The following is a 23,999-nucleotide window of genomic DNA, read 5'->3' as shown; positions in this document are numbered from 1 at the left end:
TTTTGATTTTAGGCCCACATACTGCATTCATTGTACATTAAGTCTTTAGTGTGGCAATATCACGTAATTTTGTATTGACATTGGTAACATTATGTAGTGATCCAGTAGAGGATGATATCTCTTCTGGACTTGTGGATGTTTTGTTTATTGATGTTGGTGTGGTGTTGCACCCTTGGGTACTATCATATTTAAAGAGACAGTGTTCTGGTATATTATTATAGTATAGTATTATCCTCGTAGACTCTGTATGCTATAATTGTTCTGTTTTGTGTAGTCTTGAATGAGGGCAATGACAAAGCATATTTGCGCCTTTATCAACTGAAAGGTTTACTGCTTTGTGCCTAAGTTGACATTAAATATTGACATAAAGTTAGGTAAAGGTTTAACCAGGGGAGACGGAGCAAACAAAGAAGCAAAGATGGTAAGCTGTGAGTGTGTGTGAGAGAGAGAGAGAGAGAGAGAGAGAGAAGGGAGGGAGGGAGGGAGGGAGGGAGGGGGTGTGTGTGTGGGGGCTTGAAGCCCCACCTAAAAACTGAAATTGGTTGAGACCAGCTTGTTTTAGTGATGAAAGATCAGGGTGTGTCGAATGCACTGACATGGTCGCAGAAGCTGGAGGAGGTTACCATGACGACGGACCATGCATATTTTGACTTTCCATTGTGTGTGTGTTTTTCAATAAATGTTGTAGTGGTGTGGATGAAACATATCTGTCTCAGCACGTAGTTGTACCTGTCCAGCTTCTCTGGCTGTGTCACTAGAGTTGTGTAAGCATGCTTGGCAGCTTACTACTTGAAAGCTTTCTGAAAAGAAAGAAAGAGCTAGGATTGCCTGATCTTTTGTGGGATTTCTCTGTGGGAGAATGCTAAATGCGTGTAATGATGTGACGCTCACTGCCATTCGTGCTGCTTCTGCTCCAGCCAAGACTACATGCACACACCCGTGTGTTTGAGACGCTGTGTGAATGTGCTGAAACGAGGGAGTAGTTGCACTAGCCTTTCATCCATTTTGTCAGTGCTTTATGACTGCATCATTTAATATGCCGCTGCTGGAGAGGCAGGGAGTGGCTGGTAGCTTTCATGAGCCCATGCTGCAGAAGGAGTCGCGCGTCTGTCAAAAGGCATGATGGGTAGCGCTCCAACTCCCCTCTGCACCCCGCCACCCTTCTCTCTCTCCTCCCCACCTCCCCATGCTGGCTCTGGATGTGTCTGCGTAAGTTTGCTCTGGCTGCTGCTGTGGATTAGTTCATGTCTGTGGTCGCCGCTGGTTTAAATCATTGACTGCTGTGAGGAACCCTGTGAGGGCTCCAGCACTGCCACTGGTACGCCACCGCTAGCTGTCTGGAGGTCATGCCAGGGCTGAGGCTGAGAATGGCATTCAGATGGCTGAAGAGAGTGTGTGCTCAGATGTGTGAACATGTGCTGCTGACACTGACATTAGATATATACTTTTATTCACAGTCTAATCAAATGCACCATTACGTTTATATGTTTAACATACGGAACAAAGGAAGAAGATGAGTGTCATGGGGGGGGGGGAGGGATTGAGTCATTTATGAAAATATGGCAGCTTGCTGTAAGCCTTTGTGCTGTGTGTAATGCATTTTAATTGACACCAGTGCTGCTGGCTGTAGTGACCCTGGAGGAGAGAGTGACTGTTAGGAGACGGACAGCTGGCCTCTTGGGAAATCCACACTTCCTGTGTAGCCTCCTGCCCAAACACCCTCCCATAGCTGCCAATCACTCAGTCTGAGGGCTTTAGCAGTGTTGCTCCTGTAAAGAGAGAACTGATTGGGGAAAAAACATGTATCTTTTCACAGAGGTAATTGATTGGGTTCTTTTGCACTGGCACAGAGGGTTCTTATGTAAGGAGTGCGGAATAGGCCACATGTCCTGGCGGCTTGCTGTGTTGGCCAAGAGCAGCGGGAGAATCTGTAAGTGTGTCTTTCATGCCAGCTAACGAGGCAGAGAGAGATGAGCCATCATACACCAGCGCTCCTGGCAAGAGTAGAAAGAAAAGTTTCTGTGTGTGTGTGTTTTTTTTTTCTTCTAAAGTTACCGGACCATGGAGAATGACCCTCAGCTAGGTTTTTTTTATGTGTACGGGAAAGGCCAAGCATTTTCCTTTTTTTTGGCAAGGGCCGGTGGCTCTGTTTCCATGAAACTATTTATAATGTTGTGTATGTTTCTATGGACACGGCATCTCTATTATTACTTTGATAGGCTCACTAGAAACAGACAGACAGTTTGAGTCATTGGCTTCTGTGAACTTCCTTCTGTTCCAAGGGTAGTGAAACAGGACAGCGGTATGGCCTACTGAAGAAATTAGGACCAAAATCCAGACTGCATTTTTATGCATAGAAACGTTTTTACATTGCAGAATACACTATATTTTCATTGCAGAATACACAATATCTGGACACTTTTGCTTTGCTTAGATTGCACATGCTGCTTGTGATTACAAAGAGTCATCATGCTTTACTGGTGAGCCTTTTGAAGAGTATTTCTTAGTACTGAGCAGTTCTGAGGAACCTCTTTTTAGTTGGTCTTTTATAATGTTACCCAGGTGTGCTTGAGTTGTCCTGCCAAGTTGACCATCTTCTGCAGTTTTGCTGAGGGATTTAAGCCGCCGTGTTGCGTGTGAGGATCGGAACAGGATGTGTGTTTTTGCTTGGCAGCTCCCAGCTTCCTGAAGCACTTGAGACTCCCCGCTCCCATCCTAACCCTTCCCCCGCTCAGCGCAGAACTATGTGTGTCAAGCCCAGGTTAAAGAGAAGCAGACATCTGCTGACGCTCAGCCAGGCCTCAGAAGTCTGGAGGGAACGAATCGCCCTGCCGAGAGAGTCAGTCAGTGACACCTGCGCGTCACCATGGCAATGCCCTGCATGTCTTTTGTTTGCCTGAACAACAACCTGCAGAATGCCTGCTTACCCTGATGAGTGCAAATAGGTCAAGAACCGGTATTAGTCACATTTCGTTTTTATTATAATGCTGACACGTGTCAACACAGCACTTATTTGGTTGTAAATGAGAATTTGGTTTGGAATGCCTAGTTAATGACCCCACTTAATGCGCAAAAGTACCTGGCAATGTGTTGACTTCCCATGATTTAGATCTCTTCTGTTGTTGCCACGGTGATGTGAAAGTCAGTAAATGTAGATCTTATTACACATAGCCCCAAGACAAAGTTTAGCAGCACAGTTTTTCATCAGTCCAAATTTGGGAATGATATTTTTGGCCAAACTCACTTGTTGATTCAGTCTTGGGGCTCCACTCTCGCACAGACTAAACATGGTAGATGGAGCGCAGAGCACAGAGGGTCCCTGTTACTGCTGGCGCAGATAGCGGTGCGCTGTCAAACACATCTTGCATGCGTCTGGCCCAGATATGTTCTACAGTCTTCCTAGCAACTTGGATAACATCTGAACCTAGCCCTGGTTTGGCCCGGGTCTGGCGCAGGTCTGGAATGGGCCTAGTCCTGGTGGTCTGGTGCAGGTCTAGGCCCTGGTCCTCTGGATCAGCACCAACTCTGACTCTGTCCATGACTCCGCTGCTGTCAGGGAAAACACAGATTCAGCCTCTGGGCTTCAGTTACTTTATTCTCTTTCAGCTCATTCCCACAGGCTCTCCTCCACACCATACCTCTCTATTTTTAATTACAGGCCCTCGCTCAATGGCCTTTAAGTAACCTTAACCTTAACAAGGGTGCATTTGAGAGTGTGTGTGTGTGTGTGTGTGTGTGGACAAGAAAGAGTAATGTATCTCTGTGTGTGTGTGTGTTAGTGTGTGTGTGTGAGAGAGAGAGAGAGAAAGAAATAAAGGATTGTCTGTGTGGGTTAAAGTAATGAGGTGTTAATTAATGTAGTCACCACACAGGTCTTTACTTGGATGTGGAATAATGCAACCCAATGTGACAGACATGAAATCTTCATCAGTGCATTGATTTGATCTCCTCCTTGCAAGTCATGTTGAAGAAATAAATGTCTCAGTCTACTGATGGCATAGATCGTGGGACATCTATCTTAACCATCTATCTCTTCATAGAGGGAATTTCCAGCCGTGTTCATCTCATTTTCACATTTGTCAGTCTAAGGTGCCAGTCTTCTGGTCGCACTGTTTCTTGTTTCAAATGGATAACCGGTCACTGACTTTCTATTTATGTAAGTGGGATATCAGAACTGCTGACATTTTCGTCCCATGCATTCTTTGGGCTCACCCCCTACTCTTTAAGCTTCTATGAGATGAACATGCACCTACCTTTTACATTCCTGACCTGTTTTGGGCTGTTTTTTTTACCCGTCAAATTCCTCAACGTGTTGTAACTTTAGTGGTGGCTGAAGATGTTTAGAGTTACTGTTAATCTGTTGACACCTCCCGTTCTCCTGGTTCCATGCCCCTGGCTCGGTAACATGGTACAGTATCACAGCACAGTGTCAGGGTGAGAGCCCAGGTCGGTACAATGTTGGGGTTTAGAGGCCTGGCCGGGAGCCATTTTGGACATGCAGCCAGGGAGCGACATTTGAACCCCTCGTGTGGTTTCGGTGTTGGGTACATGTGTGAGAAATTAGAGCCATCATACCGTCCCTCAGGGCATCAGGCATGTTCCACCACTGCATCCCTCACAGGTCACTGTGTGCTCTCTAATACGGGGATTATCTGACTGGACAAGCACACAGCTGACCTTATACTACACAGCCTAATACTTTAAGGGTCTGTAGGTATCTCTACAGGTGAATACGCATCTTATTACACCATTGGTACCGTGTTGTTGGAGCTTAGTAGTTGCTTTGGTACAAAGTTGAACTTCAACCAAAATGTCACGTATCTATTATCGTCATTGGTAACCTAGTATATTTGTTCAAATTTGTCTCCAGATTGTTGTGGCAAAATGCAGTTGTCAGGTTGTGATTTTCCACAGCAAGTACCTGTTGGCTGTAGCAACGTAGAGGAAAATGGACAACTGAGATGTCCAGTTCAACTGAGTTCTCCACTATCCCACATTCTCTGACATTACTCTTAACTCCCTGTGTGTTTCTCCACTTTGTGCCATCATAAACAGATGTCCAGTTTGAGCCCTCGGAGCCTTTTCAGCTTGTGGTGCCATCTCTGCATGGCCGAGAATAGCCCACTTAAGGCTGTAGGGTTGGGCTGCTGTCTGTGTGGATGATTGTGTGTGTCTCTCAAGGCCTTTCTATCATCATACTGGGCAGGGTCCCCTTTCCACGTTAAGCACCTCTTTTCTGAGCACGTGCAGTTCGACACGTGTCACTTCCTCTGACCTCCCTGATCTTTCCTGTGACTTTTCCCCCTCAGACGATTGTGTGATACTAGTGGTTGTTGATTCAGGTGCTTTGGTAGAGGATGTCTCACGGCCTCCCTTCTCTGAGGTAAAGTCTGGTCTATCTGACGGGACCGAAGTGTGATGAAAGGAATGTATGCAATCAGGTTATGATGCACATATAATCCAGGTTAGGATTAGAGTTATGGATGGGTTGAAACATGCTAACGTTGGGGTTAGCCAGGTCTAGTCATTATGTTTTGTCCCAGGTTGACACACAAAGGGCATTTTGTTGTCTGAACCACTCCCTTCAGAGTGCCTGGACTGGTCCCAGCTCATTACACATTGTCTGAGTTGTCAAAACAAGTGGTAACAGCCACTAATTCACATCGGATCTCCATCGTGATGAAATACATTCGGAAATATCTCCTGTTGGTGTGCCCTTTTTTCAACTCTCAGGGTGCAACAGGTGATGGCGGTACTGTAAGGACAACCAGACTTGTAGTAGAACGTCACTGCATGAGAACTTTGTTGAATGAGGTGACCAAATGCACACAAACAATCCAATAAGATATTGCCCCTGCATCCTGAGACTCGTGTCTCTGTGCTGATCTTCGTCGGCTTGCTGAGGTTGATCTCTTGAACACTTTCTCTCTCTCTTTGCGTTGCTGGTCCCGTCTGACGGTGCCTACTGCCCTGCACACCCCACCGTAATCCAGTTAGCGTAATCTGTGCAGATTAGAACATGAGGGAGGGACGGGTAGGTGACTTTTCAATTAAGTCAAGGTGGAGTTGGTTAACTGATTACTGGGTAGAATCTAACCGATCCACGAGACGCAATCAGAATCAGAGTTCAAGGTGGAGTCATGTTTGGTGTATTTCGTGGTGAAACATTGCCATGTCCCTTCTGAACATGTTGTGAAGTATCTACTTAAGTCTGGTTATCTAGCCAACTCCAAATATTAGAACGCATTAGGATTCAACATATATGGAATATTCAATATTAGATCAAGACTTACGCTAAAACGAATTAACGTAATAGTTTAATTTATTTTACATCACTGACATGCAGGGTTATGAAGGGTCACTCCAAGTTTTCGAGCCTCTGGTCAATACTAGTGCAGCTGTTTTTGCTCACAGCAGTGAGAGGAACAAAAATAAACAAGTGAAGAACGGAAAGAAGAAAACGAAACAAACGTAAATCTTTATGCTGCCTTTATTGGTCATCCCCACCAGTAGAGTAGCAAAGCTCAAAAAGAGTGGACTGTGACTCTTCTCCCTTGCCAAGTGTTCCAGAATCCATTTTAGATCTCTAGGTCTTGCCCTGGCTTCCAGAATTCTTTCTAGATCTCTCACTCAGTTGTAGGTGTCATCGTAAATCTCTTGCTGTCTTTACATTCGGTTGCAACATTCCTTTGGATCGGCAGCAAACATGTGAGAGCTTGTAAAACACAAAAGATCAGCCCCGAGGTACAAGCACACATATTTAACTGTGCCAGAAACTAAACACTTCTGACAAGACATGCCGGTTCAGACACATGGCCAATAATGTGGGGGTTTCACACAAAGTGAAAAGAGGTTGTTGGGCTTGTTGTGGTTGACGTCACAGTGATGAGGGGCCTCTCGGTTCCTATGTTGGGTTTCTGGATGTGGCCGTATAGAAACAATAAGGAGTTCTTTGATGACTCATGAACTGTGAAAACATCCCCATGCTGTGAATCACTGTGGCCGCCAGTATCAGGTTCAGGTCCACGCAGACACGCACGAAAACCAGCACAGCTTTTTCCTACACGCTTCCTTGTTCGTTATCAGTCGCCCGCACGCCGACCGCAGCCCGTTTCAAAGTCCGGAATGTGGGAAAGCGGTGTTGAGTGAAAGCTGTGTGTGTGTGTGTGTGTGTGTGTGTGTGCGTGTGTGCATGAGAGAGAGTAGAAAAGCACCATAAAACTAGCACTGGAGCTCATTTTGAAGCAACAGAAGGTGTGATCAGTGGCATTTCCCACCACAAACAGCCAGTACTCTGATTCCTTCAGCGTTTGGACAGTGCAGTCATGCCGTAGGCTATCCCCCAGCCTCCACAGATAGCCACCTGGAACCGTGTCCATCTGGCGCGTCTACTAGTGTGCCTGTGTTTTTGGGTGGGGCTCTGGAGACTTGAAAAAGATTACTATCATATTAGTGGGAGAAACAGGAAACCTGGGGGTGGTTTCTGTTGTAATGGATGGGGTCAGATGTCTGGCTTTCCTGACCTACTGTCAGGCGTGGAAGTGAAAGCAATATGGCTGTAATTTAGCACAAGTTGTTCAATGACAGGCCCGTAGTTGAGCTAAAGGTCTTCCATCAGTTAAAGCTTTTAGAGGTCTTTCAAAGGAGAGGGCTCAAATGTTCCACACAGTAATGGGGCTGTTTGTATCCAACTTCAGCAACATGAGGAGGGAGCCTGGCAGCTCTTTTAAAGCTACCATTTGGCAGTCATACATAGTCACATAAACTGCTTGCCCTGCAAATATGGACCTCAGTGTTAATTGTTAATACTTCAACAGAGATGAGTTTTAATCAGTTTAAGGTGAACTCCACCTCAGTGATAATTGTTAATATTTCGACAGAGGAGATGAGTTTGAATCAGTTTAAGGTGAACTCTTCTTAAATCTGTCTTTGGACTTTGCATCTGTCTTCGGTCAGGTGAGGGCATTAATGGTGACCTCACACATATTAGTCACCTCTCACAGAGAAAGGGATGAAAAACTTGTTTCTTAGTGTGTGTGTGTGTGAGCGGATTACTGTGTGTGTGTGTTCTGGTTCAGAACCCCAAAAAGTGTCCTGCACGGAACGCTTTTCATCTTTCTCATTGTAACACATGAAAGCCGCGTTGCACTGTGCTGCGGCCTAATCTGTAGGACATGGCCGAGGGCAATCCTGTTATGTCACCGCCAGCCCCAGAAGTCTCCTCCGTAAGCTGGCTGAATCATCCTGCACATGTGACCCAGGACAGGAGAGCCTGAGCGCTGAAGGGGCTTTGACAGGAGCCTCCACCACAGGTGCATCATGGGTAGTCTCTCGGTGTCTCTCCGGTCAGTCACCGGAGATCGTGACAAACGCGAGTGTGTGTGATCTCCGCTCGGAGCGTCTCTAAATGGTGAACACAAAAAGAGTGAAAAGAGGAGTTTGTGTACTGCCTCACACGAGTAAGTTCTCATAATGGGGCAATCAGTGGATCTCTGCTGTGTGTTTGTGCCCGCCTGTTAACCTGCGGCGCATCCGGCCTGGGTGGCTGAGCTGCATGAAGCTTTACGGCCGGGCCTCTGTGGAGCTGTTTTACGCATATTTACACAAACTAAGCTTGCGTGTCGCCCCTCCGGTCCTGTCCCTTTTAGATTTGTATTCACAAGGCAAGCGCTGGCCAAAGGACAGCCGAGTCAGGAAACACAGCGCGGCGCCCTGCCGGACCACATCCAGATTCTTCCCAGGACCCAGTCTTGTGTGTGTGTGTGTGTGTGTGTGTGTGTGTGTGTGTGTGTGTTTGTAGATGAGAGGGATTTCTCACATTGTACCCCAACAGTCCTTTGCAGGTCCTCTGCTGGAAACATCTCCTGATTTACTGCACACACTCACACACACACACACACACACACACACAGAGCGTGTGAGAGGCCTCTCTGTAGTCTTCCTGTAGTGTGTGTGTGTGTGTGTGAGTGTGAGTGAGGGCAGAGAGCTCCAGCTCAAGCCTGTTGTTGTCATTAGTTTCAGCCTCAGAGCCTCCAGTCTGTACAGTTCAGAGTACTTCAGTATTCATCATGAATACTTCACACACACTCTTCTTCAAGAATGTCTCATTCCCCCCTCACCCCCTCAGAACATACTGTATAGTAGCTGTTCCCTTTTCATTATCTAGTTATCCTCCAAATGTTAAATTACATTACAACCAGGGATCTAAAGAACATGTACTGGATAAACCCCTTAATCTAAACTGAATTATCATTATATTTTACATCACTGATGTGTGACGTTTCGAAAGGGTCAGATAAAGTACTAGAGCCATGGTAGTGTTTTACTGCCGGTGTGTCTGAGCAAATAGAAACACACACACACACACATACACACACACACTCGGGCTGTGCTGTGCTGGTAATCTGGACCAAGGCAGCTTCGCCTGTCTCTCTGCATCAATCACTCCCATAGTCTGCCAACCTCCTCAGGCAGCCATCCGTCCGGCTTCGCCGCCTCACGCTCCGAGCGAGTGCTTTTTCTCTCTCTCGCCCTTTCCCTTTCACCCACTCTCATCCACGTCTGCACAGAGAGGGCGCCGGTCCAAGTCATGCTGGCTCACCACTCCTACCCCCACCTCCCTCGCTCCCTGGCCGCTGTCTTGGAGTCTGATCTCACAGGATGTTTGTTCATGTCTTGGGTTATTATTTCATTTTGACCCAAAAGTTCACTTGCACTAAACCATTCAGTTGAATTCCTGTTACAGTCGCAGCTCAAGGGTACATATACGTAGACACAGCTCGGGCCAAACAGGCTCCCACTTCTGTAAACTTCATGCGAAGACTGTCAGAGGTGTGTGTAACCACTGGAGACTATTGTTTTGGACAAAGAGGATGTGTAATCAATTGGCTTTCCTCTTCCAGATGTTCAGTCACAAAGGCAGAATATTCTTATGCAGGCAGCATTGCAAAATGAGTTGCAGCTTATTTCCAAACTGCTGACAAAACACTACATCTGATTTATCAGCAGTGTTTTGGCACTGTAGCTGTGTGTCTGCCAGGACTGTTCCTGTGTGTGTGTGTGTGTGTGTGTGTGTGTGTGTGTGTGTGTGTGTGTGTGTGCCTGCTTGTGTGTGTGCGTGAGTGTGTGTGTGTGTGTGTGTGTGTGTGTGTGTGTGCGTGTGTTTGAGTAATGGTGTAAGGCAACATGACCTCTGCTAAGGAGTGTTGGAGTCAGTGCCCTGGGAATGTCTCCTCATCATTAGATCACACAGACAAGTCAAAAGGACAGGAGTGCAGCATCCCACGCGATTCTAAACTTATCCAGAATCACCCTGTTTCAGATTGCCCAACACTACACAAAATCGTTCCAGAATCATTTTGCACGGCTCCAGATGATGTTCTACTGTCTCCGACTGTTCAGCATGATCCCAGACTCTGGCAGACAGTTCTAGAACCTCCTGGCATGGGTTACAGTCTAAACTCTTTAACCTTTGGCAGGAACACTGCTGCTAACAGCATAAACACTTGTAGATCAGAAGTAAATATAGATTACATATCACATTTTCAGAGTTATCGGAGAGGGACCACTGTCAGTGAGCAAATCATCATGTGGGTTCTCTATGTCTGTCCTAATCCTAAGAGGTTAAGAAGTGTAAATTGATATACTGTCTGTTGGGAGTCTTCATGTAGGGATCAGTTCAGTCCTGGCAACCAAAGAAGAGGCTTTCAAATGAACCCCTACTGATGTCGGTCTGGCGGGCCAACGGGGCAATATGTTGCTCTGGCACTGTGACAAGGCTATTAGGGCCTTGATTATGTCTGTCAGACATAGCCGATCAACAAGCATTTTCACCCATTTGGTTCATACTCAGATTATTTTGCCAATACATCTAGATCTAAAATCAAGATTTATATTTCATGTGGTATTACAGCACCACGGACTTACTTAGAGTGTGTGTGTGTGTGTGTGTGTGTGTGTGTGTGTGTGTGTGTGTGTGTATATATGTGTATGCATATGAATGTGTGTGTGTGAGCGTCTGTGTATTTGACCCCGGTCAGATGTGTGTAGTGTAGTTGTGTGAAGCCTCTCTGTGGGATTAGGGAGAGAGGGCTGCTGAAGCCTCATCTGGCAGTGCTGTGCAAAGACCCCTTTGGCTCCTGCTTCTGCTCCCACTCTTGCTCCTGTCCCCACTCCTCGTCCTCTTACTCTTACTCCTCCTGCTCCTGCTCCTGCTCCTGCTCCTGCTCCTGCTGCAGCTCCTACCCCTGTGTTTTTGGTTCTGATAAGGTTTTATGGGTTTATGGCTAGTGATGGGATAGAGTGGCTGGGTTTTGGGAGCTTCAGGCTCCTTGGGGGGAGAGCTAGAGCAGGAGGATGGAGATGACCAAATCACTCCAGGAGTGGTGTGTGTGACCACTGAGTGCTGGGAGGGGCGGGGGGCTGGTGGTGACAAACGAGTGTCTGTGTGTATATGTGTGTGTGTGTGTCTGTGTGATCTTTATGCACCATGTGGAGAAGGCAGAGCAGGAGGGTAGAGGTTCTGAAATTATTATTAGTCGGACAGTGCTGAGTGTGTGTCTTTCAGCAGGTGAGTGTCAAGCTGCTTGTGAGGAACACTGGGTGTGACAAATGAGTGTGTGTGTGTATGTGTGTGTGTGTGTGTGTGTGTTCACACTCAAAAGCTTTTTCTTAAGCTTAGATGATACATTTCCCTGCTCTTGCTAATCTCACAGGTCCCTGGCTCTATATAGCCTCTGAGTTGGCTTCCCTCTGGGTCCAAGTGGGATGTGTGTTTATGCCTTTGGCCTTAGTTGTGCTTGTCTTGGTGTTGACCTCTTGCCCAGTCATCGCCGGGTCCGGTCACATTCCTCAGAGCAGTGCTGCTGGTCTCTGCTGGGTTTCTGACCACCCTCCTCACAAGTTCTCAAATTTCACAGAACTTTACTTTTTTTCCATGGAAATATCATCCTGCCTTGAGCATTCTTGAGGAAGGCCATTACAATTCTACACCAAAATAACCTTGATTAATGAAATGTGTGCCATCCCAGTCCACAGCAGGTCAGGTTATACAGCTGTGTGTGTGTGTGTGGTAGTGATGAGTGGTTCCCGGTGGTGCCTTATGCCTTTGTGTTTGTATTGATTGTCCCGTCTGACAGAGTCCAGTCACCCTCAGGTCTAGTGCAGATGTTACATAATGGACATCGCAGGCAAACACAGGGCCGGCATAATGCTAGGCTAGGCCTCAAAGGGAACGCCGCAGTTTCCAGGGAGGACTATTCTGGTCTGGAACACAAGATGGACTCCAGCTCCAGCTCCTCCTATTCCAGGATCAGAGAGCAGAGGAACTGACCTCAGGCTAGTCCAGTTAGCATCTGATCTCTGTCCGAGCATAACCTGAGCTATGTGAGGAAGCATGAGTAATTCCTGAGCATGTGTTCATAGTACACAGGGAAGCCTCGCGTTGGTTCAGTAAATAAAGTATAATATGTTGTGTGTAGATGTAATGGATACATTGAGGTGTCCCGTTATATGAAATTAATAGATGAGGCGGAGACCAAGAACTCTGACGTGAAGTGAACGCCTTGAAGGGCGTTATCCCACTTATTCCCTGGTTCCCACACATGTAGGCATGCATGCATGTATAGCCCTCAAAGGAAACATTAGGCTCTGTTTAAAAATAAGGCAACCTGTTTAGTTTGTAGTATTTCTGTCTTTAGTCACAGGCAAGAATAATGTTGGGTGATTCCACTGTTGCTAAGCCGAATCCTTTAGCTTGCTAGCTGTTTCTGATTCCATGCTTGCTAGCTTGCTTCAGATAACATGTTATTTAACCCTGAGAGAATATGTTTATTTTGTTCATTCATTAGCCTGCCTTTAGGTGTTCCGTTATAGAGAATTAATGGACACCTGTCAGCCAATCAGACAAGAGTATTTCTCGTCTCTGGGGGAAAAAATATAATATAAAAAATATATAAAATGGACATAATGTATGAATTTCCAGTTTTGTTTGAATGAGATTTTGTACAGACGTAAGCATCTGTAGTTCAGTGTTATCTATCTTGTACTTCCATTTTTCGACAGCAGAACACAAGATTGTGAAGATTTGCCCTTTTTGTCACAGATCTGTTTAGTCTGAATGAGGCTTTTCTTCCCCTGAATAACGTGCCAGTCTGTCCCTTTTCCTTCCTCTGGCTGTGTGTGTTTTGGAGATCGGAGATCGGAGAAGATGTTTGGGGCGTGCCTCTGCTTTTGAATATGCTGCCTTGCCTCAGTGGGCACAGATTAAATGATCTTCACTGTAGCGCCCCCCTCTCCCTTTCCTCGCACGCCGTCGCCCGAGGCCCACCCAGCACCGCGTTTCATAACTCATCTGCGCTAATGCTCACTGACATTCTGTGCCGCGGCCAAGCAGGCCCTCGGCTGCACAGAATAAAAACACTCTTATCGATGGGCATGTAATATCTAGTCCTCGAGGTCCTCTGCACTAATCCAAACACAGAAGTGAGGTAATGTCTGTGAAGCCTCATGCGGATTGGAGAGTGTGCTTTTCTCATGTGGTCTCGTAGCAGTGTTACAGTCGGCTCTGCTTCATGTAGTCATCCGCGCAGTGATGAGGTAATGCCTGCTATAGACTCTCCAAACCTCATTACAGATTCACCCATTAAACGTCAGTGACGGAGCTGCGTATCGAGCTTTCAGGCACTTTGCTCTGATTAAATGGATTATGGCGTAGCCTTCAGCTATCTTATTGTTGGGACTAATTAGTATCATCATAGAGGATGTACAGTTTTATCATTTTAATTAATAATGACTCCGGGAAGGGGTGGAATAGGTCTGGGGGTGGGGGGGCTGGGGGTGGGGTTGGGTTGTCCATCATAGCCCCTGGGCGGGGTGGGGATGAGCGAATTTGTGATCTGATTGGCAGCCATAGGAAGCGCGGTGCAGTGGCAATGATCTCATTGTTCACCATATGCCAGCATCTGGGCACGGGGCTTTGGTATTTCACGCCCACACAGTGATCACCACTACTGCTGCAGTGCCTCTGTGATCTGTGTGTGTTAATGTGTTCTTCTAGCTCAACTGGTAACACCTTGAAAACGAGATGGCACATCTCAAGGGGTTATTCCAAATAAAGACATTTCCAACAGTGTCATGGGTTAGATGCCCAGGAGGCACACGTATTGATTAAAAGGCATATCTGTACACCAGTGTTAAGCACTTCGGTTAAAGTATCTGACTAAGTAGATGACTAAATATAAATGTTCATGTTGTCCCTCCGCACACAACATGGTGTCCACCAGGCATTTAAACATTGTATAGTAGTGCTCTGTGTGATATTTGTCAAGGGATAGAGGGGGATTAAAAAGGGCAGTATTTTTAGGCCATTCCTCGTTGGACTGCCGCCCAGCATTGCATTGTGGGTGAAAGGCACATTGTGTAAATGTTTTCAGCAGTTAGCGGAGCGGCGAACACCAGCAGCCTTGAGCTTGAAACGGCTCCTCAGTGGAACAGCCTGTGCCACCACATCACAGATGTGGCTGTGGAGAGAGCTCTCATGTCTAATTAAATACGGCCCCCCCAAACCCACTCTTACCCCAGCTGAGGCAGACCCCAGCCGCAGACGTGCTTGAAGTCGCAGGTGCTCTTGGCCCCATTTCACCGTATTAGCACCCTAGAGACATTGGGGGGAGGGTGGTCTTTGAGACTGCCATGTCTGCTCCAGACGTCACCCACACACTTCTGGAGTTTCCATGGAAATATCCTCAAGAATGACACTGGGGGGATGGGGGGGGGGTGGAGGTTCATCTGTGACTTTTATGGAGGCTTGGTATGGGGGGGTGGGGGGGGGGGTGGAGTGGAGTGCAGTCTTGGCTTGTTTTGACCTCATTCAAGATGTGTACTGTTTGCGAAACCTTTCTTAGCAGTAAGTGACATTGGAACGAATCAGGTCTGTTCTGGCATGGTTTCAGTGGACTGGGTCAGGTCCGGCATGGTCTCAGTGGACTGGCTCAGGTCCGGCATGGTCTTACTGGACTGGGTCAGGTCTGGTAAGCAGCTCCTGACTGGGTTATGGCATTCCTGTGTGTGTGAAGAGAAGAGTCTGTCATGGCAGAGACTGAACCATAGAGTCAGTATCTCTCTCTCTCATACACACACACACACAATGAGCCAAGCTTTAGAATGCAGTGATTGCTCAGAAGCTTGCTGTTCACACAGGCCTGCTTCCCTTATCACCATGGATACATATTTGTTTGCCTTTCCCTCTGAACCAATCTTGTTCTCAGGAAGGGTTTCGTTTTTCCCCCTCCCATCACAAATACCAGCTGGTATGAGGGAAACTGAACTAGGCCTGTACTGTCGTGTAGAGAATGGAAGTGTTCTGGACAGATTCTGAGTGTAATGTTCTGTGTTCTGAAACAGCATTCCAAGCTCAGTAATGGTTGCCATGGATACCACACTATTCTGTATTCCACTGTTTTGAAAGATAGGCTTCACCCTCTATATTACATTGTTTTCATACAAAATATGAATAATTTACAAACCTTTATCATACAGTAGTGAGAGAATGGTTACTGTATGAGTATGTACAGGAACATTTCCTCGTGCCATATTGCTGAAAGAAATGAGGATGGGTTGAGCTATTGTTCTAGGATCAAAGGATCACACTCTTTGCCGCAGACAGTGTCAGCATTCTGTTGCCCCAGGGCTGCCTGGGACTGCTCTTGCCCCTGGCAGCTAGAGACACTCATACATTTACATCTGTTTAGCGATTTCTTAATCCTGTCCACACTTCACACGGGCCTGTTTCATCATTCAAGTGGCAAGACTGTCAAGATGGCCCTAATTCAGGATACAATATGAAGATGCACCCATATCAACCTTAAGGGATACCAGCAATAAGGACATGATGAGGACAATAGAAAAAGAAAAGTATTTGTATGCCTTCGGGATTAAACAAATGGTGTTACATGGCATTACAGTGTGTACCATCAGCCTTAGGTTGAGAAGACACTGCAAGAGTTGATGTAGCAAATCCAGGCGGATGCAGAAGCTTATTGGGTGATGTCAATATATATATGTCTGCTTATTCCATCAAGGCGTCATTAGCTGCGTAGCGGCGGCTGTCGTGGCAGCCAAAAGCCCTGTGAATGAGACGAGTGCGGTTAACCTTTGACCCTGCCTTGGTTGGCCTTTTCAGCACTGCAGTCTGCTCAAACAGCTTGTTGGCAGTTTCATCAGGTCAACACTCTAATTGAAACTTTTCAGCCTGCCAAACAGATGCTTAAGCTGTGTGTGTGTGTGTGTGTGTGTGTGTGTGTGTGTGTGTGTGTGTGTGTGTGTGTGTGTGTGTGTGTGTGTGTGTGTGTGTGTGTGTGTTTGTAGATGAGAGGGATTTCTCACATTGTACCCCAACAGTCCTTTGTGTGTGAGAGACTGAGTGAACGGGGAACATAGGGGAAGTGAGTTCATGTGTGTATAAGAATGTTCAGATATTCTATCCCCCCTTAACTTAAATGTGAATTTTAATTTTAAACTACCGGTATGTATATATTTCAGGCTATGTGTGTGTTGCAGGCTATGTGCATCTTGTGGGTTTCCCTGCACCTGTGTGTGTGTGTGTGTAATAGGTCTCGTGTGTGTGTGTGTGTGCGTGTGCGTGTGCGTGTGCGTGGGCGTGTGTGTGGGTAATGGGCCTCATCTCTGTGTGGGCGTGTGTGTGTAATGGGCCACATCTCTGTGTGTGTAATTCTCATGGGTGTTAATCCCCAGTGGCTGTGCTGCTGGCCTGAGTGTCTGACCACAGCTGTGCATACTCACGTCTCTCTCAGGCCTGTGCTTGTCATCCCCTTCTAAAATAGTGTACTTGGAACCATACTTATCTGTAGAGGGCCCATACACTATGTTCTTACGGGATGAAACAACTGAATTAGACTGAATTGTCACAGTTAGCCTGAATTGTTGTAGTTTTCTTAGAGATACTTTGAAAAGGAACCTTAAAAAACAGTACACTAGTATGTCAAGCAAATGGGCAACTTTAAAATGTTCTTTGAGACGAGTTTGTGTTTTGTCAGGGATTGTTTTCTACTCTCTTGTGAGATCAAACTCAGGTACTCCGCTCCAACTCCTAGCCTCTGCATCAGGGCTCGTTATCAAGAGCAGAGCGTGGACTCCAGACTCTGTAGAGAATGTATGGATGTGTTTGTTTGTTAGGTTGTTAGTTTGTTGGCTGCGTGTTGTGATGGGAGAGTCTCTTGGTTGTAACCACATCAGGTCAACCAGAACACGCCACAATACAAGAGGACAGCATGTCCCAGCTAAGCTGCTACATGCACATAAATACATTTGTTTACACACACACACACACACACAGACACACAAATACAGACACACTCAAACATGCACACAAACACACACATGCATACTGTACACACTCACAAACTGTTCACGTCCCCAACACACACAGACGTTTTAATACACACTATGCATATACACGTTGTACACACTCACAACCTCAAACACTCACATGCGCACTGTTTGTCTCTGCCTCCTCTCCAGACCTGGGCCATGCAGTGTGTTGCTGCTCCTCACTGACCCACTTTCCCCACAGGCAGTCTGCAGTCTGCAGCAGCGGTGGCGGTGGCACAAAAGCTTTCACTGAGGCATGTTGTGGCACGCATGAGCCTGTCAGCTGGTGATGACGACTCTCAGGAATGCAGGGTCCTCGGGGAGGGGGGGGGGGGGGGGGGGCTCAGGTTGAAGGTGTACCTTTGTCCTCTGAGAGGTGTTTCTTTTGTCCACCTCGTCCTCCGAAACCTCTCCTGGGGTTCTTTTGTTTTTGTTTTCCCAAGCACGCCGGCAGAGGTGGTGTCATACTGATTACATCGTGCAACGTTGCTCCTGCTCCTGCTCCTGCTCCTGCTCCTGCCCACAGATCTCTAAAATGCCAGCTGAAATGTCAACTATGTGTGTGCATCAGCGCAACAAAGTCCAGTCTCTTTGTCCATCTGCTATCCCTGCTCATGAGTTGGTGAGAAGTTGACTCACTGGAAGGCCTATCAAAAAGCTCTGAGCTCCAGTGATCCTTTACCTTGGTTTTAGAGCCAAGCGCTTCTGTTTGTGTCAAAAACACTTGTTAAAATGTGTATCCTCCCGGTACAGCAAGCTATGGTCGATGATAAATGCCTCTGTTGATTAAATGCATACATTTTAAACACAACTACAGACCAGGTGCTGTGTCATGACCTTTTATCGTCGGGTCTTATATCATAAACTTTACACACTTCACATTCACACTGCATTCTAAAGACGAGCTGACCCTGGATCAGGGTCAAATACATGCCAGGTTCCACTGCTAGCTATCAGTGATGGCCCACCATACCTGGACGGTCAAGCAGCACAAGCAACCCTCTGTATGCCCAGTGGACGGTGGTTCATGCTCCGTTCTGTTCTGTGCAACAAACAACAGACCAAAAGCCTTGGGCCTGGTACTGTTTTTATCTCTCTGCTCTGTCACTCTCTGAAATCCCCTTCTGTCTGTTGGTAGGGCTGGAGCATGCAGCATTTAGAAGGTGTGTGAGTGTGTGCGCGTGCGTGCGTGTATTAGTATGTATACATTTGTGTGTGTGTGTGTGTGTGTGGGGGGGGGGGGGTGTGTGTGTGTGTGTGTGTGTGTGTGTGTATTAGTATATATATGTGTGTGGGGGTGCGCGCATGTGTGTGGGTGTGCGTGTATTAGTGTATATATGTGTGTGTGTGTGAGTGTGAGTGTGCATATATTTGGCATCTCCTCCACAGGGGCGAGGCAAGAGCCCAGAGGCATCTGTCAAAGCCCACTGCATTATTCTCTTTTAATATAGCCTGCCTCCCTCATTAGGCATTACACACCCACAAACACACATATTCTCAAACATGTGCATACACACATATTCTCAAACATGTGCATACACACACACACACACACACACACACACACACACACACACACACACATACATACATTCATATAAATGTACACATACACACAGCCACTAGACCTGAAGGATGATATGGTGTGTGTGTGGATTATTGTGTGTGTGTGTGTGTGTGTGTGTGTGTGTGTGTGTGTGTGTGTGTGTGTGTGTGTGTGTGTGTGTGTGTGGATTAATGGAATGTGTTCTGATGATGTGTGTTGTGTTGTATGCATGTTGATGTTGCAGCTGTTGTTGTGTATAGGTCTGTGCTTTGTATCTTGTGTGCGTGTATGTCAATGATGAATATGTCTTGTTTTGTCTGTGTTTGTTTGTGATGGTGCTGTGGGGTACGGTGGCCATCTTGGTTAGGTCTTCTGTGTTATCGCTGTGCGAGCCCAATGGATAACCTGATGAAATTGGTTTTCCTTTAATCCGTTGTGTGTCTGACATAAGCTGATTTAGTCTTTGTATGAGACCAGAAGATGATCTGTTCTCCTCTATCAAATCCCTTACTAAATGCCCTGGTTTTATGTAGAAATGATTGTGGTCATTATCCAGGAGGGGAGAAAAACACCATTAGGGCAGTTTATCTGACTGTGTGTTTGCTGTGATGTTGAACGCTCCAGCCAGACGCTGATGAAGGAGCAAGGAAATGTATCATCTCAGCTTGATAAAAAGCTTCTCAGTGTGAACTCACACACACACACACACACACACACACACTTCTTATTTCTCCTCTCCTCTTTCTCCCTCTGCCAGCCTCTCCATCACTCCCACTTACTCTTGTTGTCTCTCTCTCTGACACAAACACAGACACACACTCTCTCTTCCTCTCTCTCCCATGCCCCCGTCTCTCTGTCTCTCTCCCCCATCACATTTGACCTCTCTCTCTTTCTCCCTCCCTCCCTCTCTCTTCTTCTCTCTCTCTTCATTAATATGGGTGCTGTGGATGACTGGGAGAAAGGCAGCCAGTAAGGCCTGACCTTGGCCCCATGCCAGCTCTGTCTGAACACCCCCCCCCCCCCCAACACACACACACACACACACACACACACCCTCCGCCAGTGGGGGAAAGTTGCCACCAATCCTTGGGGGCCTTCTGGTTGTCCTGGTTACCACTTCCTCCCTAAATGCTGTGCTGTCTTATTTACCAAACACAAAGCACTTGAATGTGGCAGAGGTAGAGGAGGCACTGGAGGAGGACATCTCACTCATTTACATACCAGTGTACAACTTTGTGTTAAGTGTGTGTGTGTGTGTGTGTGTGTGTGTGTGTGTGTGTGTGTGTGTGTGTGTGTGTGTGTGTGTGTGTGTGTGTGTGTGTGTGTGTGTGTGTGTGTGAAGGAGAGAGGGGGGCTGGGTTGGGCTTGAGTGGGAGGGGGGAAAGGGGGTTAAGCTCATTGTTGAGGGGATAGTGAGGTCACACCCTGTGGTGCTGACATGAAGGATATCAGCACTCATTCAGAAACACAGCACACACACATGCACACACACACACACACACAGCCCACAGACACACACACGCACACACACACACACACACAGCCCACAGACACACACACACACACACACACACACACATTCTGACCACAGACACTTAAACACACACACACACACGTCTGTTTCCACCTGACCCACTTCCATTTCATACACATTATGCTCTTAGGGAGAGAAACATGGGGGAGGATTTACTTAGAACTGACCCACACACACACACTCTCACACACACACACACACACAGACTCACAAACGCAGAGCAGATCAAATATTTGGGTAATATTTGAATAATGGAAGTAGGCTGTGTGTCCTCCTTTTCTCTGCTAGGAATCTGAGGAATCCTAACATGCTATGCATTATAACATTATGTGGCGAGTTATACATGAATATGTGGAATATATAGGCTCTCTGGCGCAGCTGTGGCGGCCAAGCCTGCAGCCCCTCATATGCTGGGTAGTTGGAATTGAAGGCAGCCCCTTAAAAGCTGACCTCACACTACCTTCACTGAACCAGAAGGAACGCCGACACAGTTCTGCTCTGCTTTTGTGTTCGTGCAACTCGACCAACTCTAATGAGTGTTCTTAATAAGAGGAGAGGAGATGAGTGTTCTTAATAAGAGGAGAGGAGAGGAGTGTTCTTAAGAAGAGGAGAGGAGATGAGTGCTCTTAATAAGAGGAGAGGAGAGGAGTGTTCTTAAGGAGAGGAGATGTGATATCGTGAGAGAGAAAGAAAAGATGGCTTAAATGGCACGTTATAGAATGTCTCTGCTATTGCACTCCATGGCATATGGTCCTGTCATGTGTAAAATGTGACTAACACACACACACCCCACACCCCCCCTCCGGACACCCCTTGTTCGAACAAAGAAGAGGAAGTACAGAAGCCATTGTCAATAGAGTCGTCCGTGGCAACCCAGCAAGACTTCCCCTGTGTTGCTCCCAAATACAGTCAGCATGCCTTGAAACAGGAAAAGGCTTTTTTTATACAATTTTTTTCCCTCTCTCTCTCTCATTCCAGGAAACTCCAGAGAAATGGCCGTTCTCCTTTTATGGCTTTGATAGTTCACTGCAGCATAAATGAAAAAGAATGATGGAGAGATAAAAAAAGAGAGACACAAAGAGATATGGTTAAACCGAGAAAGTAGAGACCGCCAGAGAGACGTAGGAAGAGAAAGCTGAAATAGAGAAGGGGAAAAGAAGAGAGGGATGAGCACAGATAGAGAATGAATGCGAGTGGGAATATGAAACTGGTGAAAGAACGAACCCTGCGTATCTTAGTGCAGCAGATCTGGGCCAGTCCCCTGGAATTCACCTCATTGCTGCAGCTGGTAATGTTATTTAAGAGTGAGGGAGGTGTGTGTGTGTGTCTGTCTGGTGGTGGTGGTGGTGGGGGTGTACAGGACAGGACGATGGCACATTCCTTTGCCGTGATGCCAGAGCTGAGCCCAGCGTCGGTGATGCGTATAAGAACAAGCCACACACAGCACAGAGCCTCTGATTGGGCAGTGGCCCAGACGGTTGTGTGTGTGTGTGTGTGTGTGTGTGTCTCATGAACAGCCTGAGAGTTATGCGACATGAATCAGCACCCAGCTCACACTGATTTCACTCCTCTGTCTTGCTCTGATTCAGAAAACACATGATGGGAAACCGTCTGGCCAGAGAGGCCTGCTGTAGAAAGGGCGGGTGTGGCACGGGACGTAAGAAAGGAAGGAGTGGATAAGAAGGGAAAGAATGGGAATGAATGAATAAGGGGAATCAAAAAAGACAAATGGGAAATGAAAGAGGAAGGGAAATAAAGACAAAAAATGAAGGACTGTGACTGTCCCCTCCCTCTGATTCAAAAAACACAATGAGGAAACTACCTAAAAGTTGCCTCTTCACATACTCCTGATATAGTGTCCTGTCTGAGACCTTTCATACCCAGCTCTCCCCTTAGAGATATCCGGAGACCTCACTGGAGTCTAAAGACAGAAACTGAGATATTTCATCCTCAGATGACATTTCCCTTGAAGCTGTCTAGTGTCGCGAGCCCAAAGACTGAGACTTAGACCTCGCATAGAGCTGTGGAGTCTCCTGAAAGCAGCACTCACTCAGATGTGACTTCTCTCCTCCTCATCCTCACTCCACTTCTCTGCCACTGACTGCCTGCTGCGTACCGATCTTTATTCCGGATAAGGCCCATCTCCCACTCACTCACTCAGTCATTCATTCATTTATTAATTTAGTCACAGTCACTAACTCACTGAGCCACTCATTAATTAACTCATTCACTCATTAACTAACTCACTCACTCACTCACTCAGTGAATCCGCAGCCGCACTCTCACGCCCACTGAAATATTAATATGGCCAAGAGTCTGCCTCTGGCCTCGCTGCTTTGGGCTGAACTGGCCTTGCACTTCACTGTGGTCAGACTTTCCCTCATTTAAATGGAGGAGAGAGAGCGAGAGAGAGAGTGGGTGAGTGAATGAGAGAGAGAGAGAGAGTGAGAGAGAGAGTGGGGGAGTGAGTGAGTGAGGAAGGGAGGGAGAGAGAGAGAGGGTGAGTGAGTGAGCGAGGGAGGGAGGGAGAGAGAGAGAGGGAGAGAGAGGACCAACTCAGTAGCACTAATGGCTAAAGTGGCAGCCAGGCTTTATTGCCTTCAGTGCAGCCGAGAGGCCATTCAGGGTAAAACACTGATGTAATCTGGGCATAGCGTGTCAAATAGAATAGAACATACTGTATACAGTACACTTGCGATATACCTCCTTGTTGCTGGGATGTCTTCAGATGTAGAACGAACTAGAAGGAGTGTGTGAAGGCTTCTAATAAACCGGGTCAATCTGTGTCTGCCACTCATAAGCCTAGATCAGACTATCTGTTTACAGGTCAGACTGACATTAGTGGTCTTGGAGCAGATGCATATGAGTGTGTGTCTATGTGTGTGTGTCTGTGTGTGTGTCTGTGTGTGTGTGTCTGTGTTCTCCCCTGACATTAACACAGATCACCCTCGTCTAAATATCAAGAGGCTTTACGCTCGGCTGATCACCACAGAGCTTTCTTGGCATCAAATCTGTGTTACTGCTAAGCCAAACATTTTAGAAAAGTGCTTTTGAATCAACCCCAAAAATATCTTCCCTTAAAAAACCTCAATGTGTTCTCTCTTCTGTCTCACTCACTCTCTCTGTCTTTCTCCACCACACACACTGAGCTATCTAAAGTAGTACATGAATGTGTGTGTGTTTGTGTTGTATTCTGCTCTCTATGTAGCTCAGGCTTTCTTTAATAACTTTATTTTGTAAATCCGTTGTGAGCATGTGGCCTTGCTCATTCACGCAGGTTTGGGGGTTCCTCTGGTTCTCCCATTCTCCCCCTACTGGTTCTCCCCATTCTCCCCCTACTGGTTCTCCCCATTCTCCCCCTACTGGTTCTCCTCATTCTCCCCCTACTGGTTCTCCTCATTCTCCCCATACTGGTTCATAGTCTGGTGGTGTGAGCCGGAGAAAGATCCGGTGACTCAACCAAGAACAACGCTTCAAGGATTTAGTCTGATAGTCTGATATAGTGAGCAAGAATTCACCACTGAGGGAGAA

At 46.8% G+C, this 23,999-nt stretch overlaps 1 protein-coding gene across 1 annotated transcript in view; it reads left to right on the top strand.

Annotated features, from left to right (window-relative positions):
- Positions 1-23,999, top strand: part of mfhas1 (multifunctional ROCO family signaling regulator 1) — a 31,463-nt gene that overhangs the window by 3,525 nt on the left and 3,939 nt on the right. The window lies entirely within an intron of this gene.

The sequence above is a fragment of the Clupea harengus genome, chromosome 12 (genome assembly GCF_900700415.2).
Source record: "Clupea harengus chromosome 12, Ch_v2.0.2, whole genome shotgun sequence".
NCBI lineage: Eukaryota > Metazoa > Chordata > Actinopteri > Clupeiformes > Clupeidae > Clupea > Clupea harengus.
Note: the sequence above shows the minus strand (reverse complement) of the source record. Positions and strands in the feature narration are given on the sequence as shown.